Raw genomic sequence first — 9,115 nt, forward strand, 5'->3', positions numbered from 1 at the left:
CATACATACACACACATATATGTATATATGTATGTATACAGATAGACAGATAGATAGATATATTTACTTATTATGCGTGTATGTGTTCATATGTACCACATAAGAACAAATCCATATATATTATGCCCATGCTTGGTCTATGGTGCGGGTGGACTTTGATTCAGCAATCATGCTAATATACATCGGATGTGAGCACAGCGAGTGCTTGATATGACAACATCAACTATTTTTTCACCCAGAGACTGTGCGAAGTTTAGTTCGCATTGTAAAGTTGAAATTCATGTGCTTTGTGAACATTCACCTTGCTCGAACTCAGTTGCCTCAAGGCGTGAGTGGGGAATGGAGGCAGTGCGATCGGAAGCCCGCATGTCATGTGATAAGGCGTGCCAACCATTGACCTGTATTGCCTGTGGGTACCGGAATCTTCTGGGATGATGTAATGGAATCTTCTCCTCAGGCGTCATGACGGGCGTGCGTGCATGTGTTCGTCACCGCACGCCCTCTTGCAAAGGAAATGTGTGAAAATTTCTCATTCTTGCTCGAACATTGATTTCCAGTGTTTTGGTAGTAATATGATTTTGGTCTCACCATTTGGTTTAGTTTTTGAGATCCACTTTTCTTTGATCTATTATTTTTTAGTTTGGTTTTTGGGAAGTCAGATTATTGACTCACCCCCCCCCTAGACTAAATAATGCTTTGGTTAGATTTCTTAACAAAAGTTTATTTTTGCATCTAAGCATTTGATTCAGTGGTCTAGTCAGTTATTAGAGAGAGAGAGAGAGAGAGAGAGAGAGAGAGAGAAAGTGGATTCAATTTTCTTCTCGAGTTGACCAGGGCGAGCCAGCAGAAAAAAGGTAAATTACACCCTTACAGGCGTAATACATACCTAGATTGTAGATTCTTACAATGCGAAACATAGTCCGAGAAATATGGTAGCTGTGTTCTTCAATTTTGTTTCCTCTGAAAATCGTGTTTTCAGTGACGTTTGTCATTATAGGAGCTTGTTTCCAGTTCCCTCTCTTATTCATAGAAATATTTTATTTTGAAATTACGGAAAAGAACCTTTAAAAAAGTATGTCTCTTAAATCTCCACCACTGGCCCCTATGATATTCATTGCATTTTATTTTCAACTATTCAGAAGTTGTAAATATCCTATTGAATTCAATAAAATCAAGATTTACATCCAGCTAGACCAGGAATTTTTTCAAACAAATTTCGAACGCTATAATTACACGTTCAAACTGCCTATCATTTCATTGATCAAAAATTAATTAATATACTCTGTTATATGAAATCTACGGTAATTACAGGTGAATCGAACCCAAATCCCCTCCCGAACCAAAACCGATTTTGATCTGAACCCTTTGAATTTATTTTACAAACGCGGACATCAACTTTTGGGTCACTCGAAAGAAATTCAGCTCGGTGCTCTTGTGAGAGAGAGTGAGATCGATTAAAAGATAATCAAGATTGTGTAATCGCATCTTAACAACCTTGTAAACGTCGCACGCTCGTTTGGCCTTCGTTGACGCTGTCAAAAAAGTCTATCGATGACAAAATTTGATACTCTTTTCAGCTCTCGGTAGCTGTTAGCAAAGCTCCGATTGAATAAGCAAGTCCTTTAACCAATAAAAGATGTTAGACCGTATGAATAGCTAATATATAATTTTATTTATCTACTTGCCACTTGAAAGATCAGTTAGATGCGGAATACCGCCCTTGCCAAGCTCAGAAGGAGATGAAGAAAATATTTGCTGAAAACGTAGTGCGGGACCTTGACATCCATACTCGACAAGCTGCGTCAAAACCTCTTCTGATCAAAAGACGGTATAAATAGATTACGAGGCTTTTCCAAACGCATATGCTTGTTTGCCTTCGCAATCATTTCTGCATTCCCACGAGCCCAAGCAATCTTGCAAAACACAAAATGGAACTGGAAGGGGCGACTTCAGAAATAAAACTGGGTTGAAAACTAACGACTTCAAGTCTTCCTAACAATAACCTTTTGAAGAACACCGATTTTTTTCATCTCATGAACAGTTCTTTTATTTTAAATTGTTTCCTTTCTTATGATAACGAAATAGCGCTATACCACACCTGATTTCTATTCTATTTTAGACCCAATCGCAGTGGGGAGCAATGTTCTAAATAAACCGGCTCTTATCAAATTCAATTTCTACCGACAAATGTTCAAGAAGCCCATAAAGGCTTCTGAAAATGAAGTTTAGAAGCCACCTACAATTGTTGAAACACAAAACCTTTCTTGGAAAACCAACAATGTTCTTCTTGGAAAACCAACAATGTTCTTCGCACGTCAACATCCAAAGCCTTTATCGCCAAATCTATCAGAGGCTTGAGTCATAAAAGATTTAGATAAAGGCCTACAGATTGTTTATCGTCCCAAACATGACAATTATAGACTTTCGAGTGCATGAAGATATAGGACTGATACCTCTTAACACATTTACCCAATCATCGTTTAAGTAAGTGTTCAAAATTTAGTGCTATTTATCACAATAATTGCATCACGCGAATGTGAAGTAAACAGCAGAATCATGCGTGATGTATCATGAAGTTTGTTCTACTTTTATACATTTTATATATATATATATATATATATATATATATATATATATATATATATATATATATATATATATATATATATATATATAATATATATGTGTGTTGTGTGTGTAAATATATATACATAGGCATTATATATATATATATATATATATATATATATATATATATATATATATATATATATATATATATATATATATATATATATATATATATATATATATAATGTGTGTGGGTGTGGGTGTGTGCATGTGTGTGGTGTGAGTGTGTCATAATATAGTACATATTGTGCTTCTGATCACAAAACCTATCAGACTGCGAAAGGTATATTTTTAAAGTAAAATAACATCACCATCTCAGCTGAAGGAGCGTTAAATGCGGCTCAAAATATTATTTAATGATAGGCGCTGATTTCAAAGGGTATGGAAATTCTGTTCTTTGGTCGTGTTCTGCTTTTCCTACAAGTTTCACTAAAATTCGGCCAACTTTAGAATATGACTGGATCACTTCAAGGATTTACTCGAACCTATGATGTTCCGTTTCAAAAATAGATTCAGGCTCTCAAAACTTATCTTTTTGAGTGTGAGTCTACCTGGATCTGAATAGCAGAAAAGAGTCGTTGTCGTAGGTAATATCAATACGAAGGTAGGTGACAAAAAAAAAAAAGGTGGAATTATAGTAGGCATTGAGATCCTGGAGTAAATGATATTTGAAAGAGTCTTGTGGAAATGTGTTTGGAAAGAGGTTTCGTAGTTGGAATACATAGTTTCCAGAAAATGGTTGTAAGTATATACCTTGCGAAGAGCAAATGGTGGAGAAATGAGTTTGCTAAATCGCTAGTACTGAGTAGATGGAAGAGCAAGTTGATGAATGTTACGGTGAGAAAAGGAGCGGCTAGATCATCACTTAGCTGAATCAGAACTTAAGATACATAAAGTGAGACTAGGATTTGGGGAGAGAATGGGTGTAAAAATGTCTAGGGAGTAAAAGAGGGGCTTGGAAAATTTCTTGATGCCGTCATAGGAACAACAGTGGTATTTCTAGATAACTGAAGGAAGAAAGAGGGAATGAAAACAGTAAATGGTGGTATGAAGAAATAAAATTTCGAGTGAAGGAGAAGAGATCATCAGAAGTACAGCTTCAAAACAAAGGGGAGGATTATTGGCAGACATGAAGAAGGACAGATGGGGGTAGTCGAAACGAAAAAGAGGGCAAGTAATAAAAAATGCAGGGAGGAGGTAAATGAGAATTTTAGGGAGAATAGAAAGATGTGCTGCTGTTAAGTAAGTGCACAGAGAAAAGTTATTCGACTGGACATTGGAGGCAAACATGAGTTTTCTGTGCAGGAACACCAACAAAACGGCTAGACTGGTTGTAGAGAACGCCTTTGTTAATGGAGCTCTGGTTTTGCTGATAGCTGCCTTTTCGAGGGAAGCTCATCTATCCTTCCACTAAACTAGAACCAGTGACGGTGCATCAATCTACATTTCATTTACTCTCATGAACTTATCTTGTCTGCAATCCAGCGGCTCCACAAAGGCATACAGAACAATCACTGCAAATTAGGCGAAGGTCACCAACATTACCCATAAAGTATATCTTTGGATGGGTACACATTCAGTTGGGGCTTGTAATGAATATGCAGAGAATTGTGTTCTTTTGCATTTTAACACGATTGAGCGAGAACTGGGAGCTCCAGCGGGAATTTCTGACAGGTAATGCATGTGGTCATGTCAGGCAAGTCCATTGAAATTTTCAAGTCACACTTGACCAATCTGCATTCACATTTTTAAAAAATGTTCTTAACACAAAAGAAAATGACTGATTAATGCGTTTAGGTAATTCGGATGGTCTTTTTCCCTCACGTTCTGAGACATCTAGAGCAAAACTGTTCCGGTTTATGTTAAATTCTAATTCTTAGAAAAGTCATGCGAGTGAAAAAAAATGGAAAAATCATGAAAAATACCGAAAAAAAATTTAATACTCAAATCAAAAGCAATTTTTGTACCTTTCAGCGTGTTCTACAACCTGAACGTCAAGAATTGTCTCATAAACATCTTCATGTTTAAAATTTCACTCATTTCTCTTAGAATTGAACACAACTCTATCAGCTCGTTACTGCACGCATGATTTCAGCAGTGTTTCCAAAAAATATTTCATGCAACGATTTAATATCCCTGGAATGTTGAGGGTGTACATATTGTTTCTTAAGTAATAGTTTATGAGCGAAATTATATTTTTTAAAAATTTGACGAACAAGCGTGGGTCTAGCAACCTCATCCATACTTCGAAACACCTTTGTTACTCCGGGAGTTCAACAAGTGAAACTCGCCACCCCTACCCCATCTTACTTCCTCCTTAGAAACAGGTCTTCGTTAATAAGCAAAAAAGTAATACACTGTACACTATTTTGTGTATTTTTCCAAGCAATTGTAATCAGTCAAGTGACGCATTCGATGTAGATTATAAATCCTCTCTTGCTGCCGATTAGTTTGAAAACCCTTCGGTACATCACAATCTGAACATTATCTCTGGCGTTATCAAAACAGTGGGACAGGAGGTCATGACGTGACGTTATAGCTGTAAACATCTACGCTCTGATTATTTGTCATTATATAACATCAATAATACAGTGGACGTGCGCTTGTACTGATGTTTACGTTTGTGATTTTGTAGATGTTTTTAGATACGTAAAACAAATACATTCTAAATCATAGGAAGAACGATAAAATATACCGGCTACAGTTCTGTGGCAAAACGTATTCATCTTACGCCCCTCACACCCACGTTCATTCTCGAACTTGACAGGATTGTGCGTTCTTAGTCCAAAGTAATAATTTACTCTGGAATCAAATTCTCACATTTAATCAGACATTCTTACAGAAGAACTAAGAAGTAAGAATCTTCTGGTGACGTTGTTTAAAAGGAAAATAAATCTGGAAGTACAAAAGGTGCAAGGTTTAAAAATGTGGTGTAAGCACTGCCATTTACATTTGGGAACAGCACGGGTATCGTGCAGAATGTAACTAATTACCTAATACATGTCTGTCTCATAGACAATCAATATACACTACTTACGAAGGCCCATTTTTAGGCCATTATCACCTCATCTTAGAACTATATCAGTAAACAGTTGAATTCTGGCAGCAACATGGAAAACTCTCCCTAACACCAATCTACTCGAAGTATAGAAGAAGAATCATCGGCGAAATGAAAATCGAAACGTTTCAGCGATGAATTGTGAGCTATGAGAATTAAACTGGTTTATTCTCTATCTTATCTGTATCCAGTGAGTAGATAAATCAGCAGAGTAAGATGCTGCGTCTTGGAGAATTGACACCCTTGACAACAAACTGATAAGACAAGATCGCTTCGAAGAAAATTTACCCCTAATACTCTATGACAGTGCAAAGTCCGTCACAAAAATCTTTCCGCGAATCGACTGACGACTGATTTTGCTCCATTTAGGAGGCTGTCACCTTTTGGATTTATTCTTCGAGATCACATAAAGAATCATTTTGATAACCTGCAGAGTAATTGAAGAAGTTCAAAATCCCCTAACACTCATGTTTTTCCTAAGTCATTGACTGAAGTATCACAAATCAATCTGACTGAGTTGTGGAATTTATGCTGTCAAATCGAGCGCAGGGCACTTGCGGCCATTCAACGCTTGAGACAGTGAAACGAGAGGGAATTGGAATGGTTGGGCAGGAAAAAAAAAAGAGACCCAGAAAATGAAGATGAAACATAGAATCTACGTATAGGTGGAACTAGGGGAAAACTCCTCATTTGCACTAACAAGATGATTGGTTCCGTGTGGTTAACCGCTAAAGTGCTCACAATCTACTCATTCTGCATCACAGTGGATGAGGTTTTGTTGAAAGGCAGGGCCCAACTTTTTCTTTGTAGGTATTTACTAACCAAAATATGTTAACATTTGTAGTTGTCTAAGTTCACTGGTGCTGAAGGTTTTTCAGCAAATTAAAGTTGAAAATGTGCCCAGGCCATAACTTAGCAGTTTCAAGATAAAATTCAGTATGGACTGAACAAGTTTTATGATGTATCAAGAACAGTAAGTCGACCTACTATTGTGAACCTTGTAACCTGATTTTCGATCTGATAAAGAACGCACCGAATTTATGAATTATCAACACCAAGGCCTTTCCGCCCTCAGTGAAGACTGCGGAGGGGTGTTATGTAAGCCAGTTGGTGTTGTTATGTAAAAACCGTGATGAACCTACTGCCTCTTTTACTATTTTATTCTAATTTCTATTTACTAATTAAAACTGTAATGTCAAGGAAGTAAATTGCAGGTCAAACAAAAATTCATTTCCTACAAAAAAATAGAAAGAAGGGAAAATTAAACATTTGTCACAACCTTCTATGATTAATTTTATCACGAAAAGATTTTCGTCCACACCTTTCGTTCAGACATTCCTAATTTGGTTTACATTCGGAAAGTTAGGGCATCGATAAATTTAATATGATTCCTCATTTAAACCAATACATACAGATATGTATATTTTTGTTTGTTTTGAAATGTATTGTAAATATGCCAGGGATGTATAATGGGGCATATTTGTTAGAAATATATAAAATTGTGTGTGTTAGATATCTATAACTGTGTTTATATTTATATAATCTGTATCAATTCATAGCTTTTTTAGCATTGGTAATTTTTGCTGATGAAGTGATGGCCTCATTCAAAGTTCGCATTCGGATTTCTGAAAATTGTAGTAGAATAAATACAAAAGAAATTATGTCAGTAGGAGGAGAAACCAATTTCGCAAGATCCGATGTAAATGTATACTAACATTTTTCAACAATGACATTTGGAAACAATTTGCTATCACTTTCAAGTTTCCAAAAATGCCCTGGTCAAGTTTCATTCATTTCGAATTTTTTTTTTTTTTTTTGTGCTTGTATGAATCGAGTTAAAACCAGTTGGTACTTTTGATGCAAGAAAGTTATGGCAGGAGACTTATGGGCAATAGCCCCCCAAATTTAAAGCAATCCTTTTTCAGTAGGTTTTTTCTAGTTCATCTGAACCATCTTCATTGTATTTTTAGACGATTCCTATTCCTCATCGGGTAGGCAAATCAGCACTGCAGAGAGGATTAGCTTCCGTTGCAGAGCGTTGAAATCGGGTAAGCAATAAAATGAACTAGAGTACCAATCATCAGCGGTGCCAAAGTTTTGTACACTGTATTCTGATCTCATCACTCCACTGTTTTTTATACTCGATATTAGATGGTAACTGTCGATGGCTGCTGATAACCTCCTCCCTATAATCTCTTTCACAAGTCGTTTCTAAATTCTAAACACTTCTTGATTGCCCTTCAAACGCATGTCCAATCATCTGAGAGATGCGTTTCCAAGGACTGGTGCTTACGAGACATGAAGCACATACGCACCTTTACCAATTAAACGTAATTATGTAGAGCAACATGATCCATGTTTGTTTGTTTGCAGGCATATATATATATATATATATATATATATATATATATATATATATATATATATATATATATATATATATATATATGCTTGCCAACAATCAAACATGGATCATATTGCCCCACATAATTAAGTGAAAATTATAAACATGCGTATGTGTTTATTGTCTGACGTAACTTCAGGAATCAATTCGTGGAAAAATGTGGAGTTATATATGGAAGTTTGAAGTTGGTTAACACAGGACCAAATGACTGATATGAAATACGTTTGTGCATTCAGCAGAGCAACTTTGGTTGCCAATCCCCTCCCAGAGTCCCAAAAATTATTATTGTTCCTCGGGGTAGTGCCCCCCCGCATCCACTGCCTCTCTAGAAAGTAGTTATCAATAATATTGCAACGGACTTCTGGAAGTGGGGAAACAAAACATAAAAATGTACTACAGCAAATGTGGAGGTAAGCAGTCAAATATAATTTAAAAAAAACACAATATTACGACTTAGGTGCTAAAAATAATCATAAAATAAAATCAGTATGTCAGCCTGACCTAATGTCATGCCAACCACTGTTTTGTCCTTGGTTACTAAAAGCCGTAGATAATTTAAATTCACTGCACAGCAAGACACATCATAGTACATACTAACACTGCATAATATCCAGGTGGGAGATGGACGAGAGCATGAAATTTTGAAGGGAAAATAGTGATTTGATCGTTCACAAAGAATCAAATTTTAGTATTATTTAAAGCTTACGGGAAAGTGCAATGGTCTTGGAACAGACACAGTCATTCAAAACTAGGGAAGCAGGTGACATGAAACTCCAAATTTCATAAGAGGGAAAAGAAATTTAATAACAAGGTAAATCGTTGTAGGATGAAGAGAGGAGAAATATTTTGAAAAAGACCAGTGTTAACACCAGGCAGTCATCATCTGTCTTGCAAAGGTGAGAGTGCCCGCAACTGTGCTCTTGATCTTGAGGTTCATGGTTCCTGGTTCCTAAGCGCTCACTCCACAAACACAGTTGCGGGCACACTACACGATTCTCGTGAGGTGCGGAGCTTTATTTCCT

The sequence above is a fragment of the Macrobrachium rosenbergii genome, chromosome 19 (genome assembly GCF_040412425.1).
Source record: "Macrobrachium rosenbergii isolate ZJJX-2024 chromosome 19, ASM4041242v1, whole genome shotgun sequence".
In the NCBI taxonomy this organism is placed as follows: Eukaryota; Metazoa; Arthropoda; class Malacostraca; order Decapoda; family Palaemonidae; genus Macrobrachium; species Macrobrachium rosenbergii.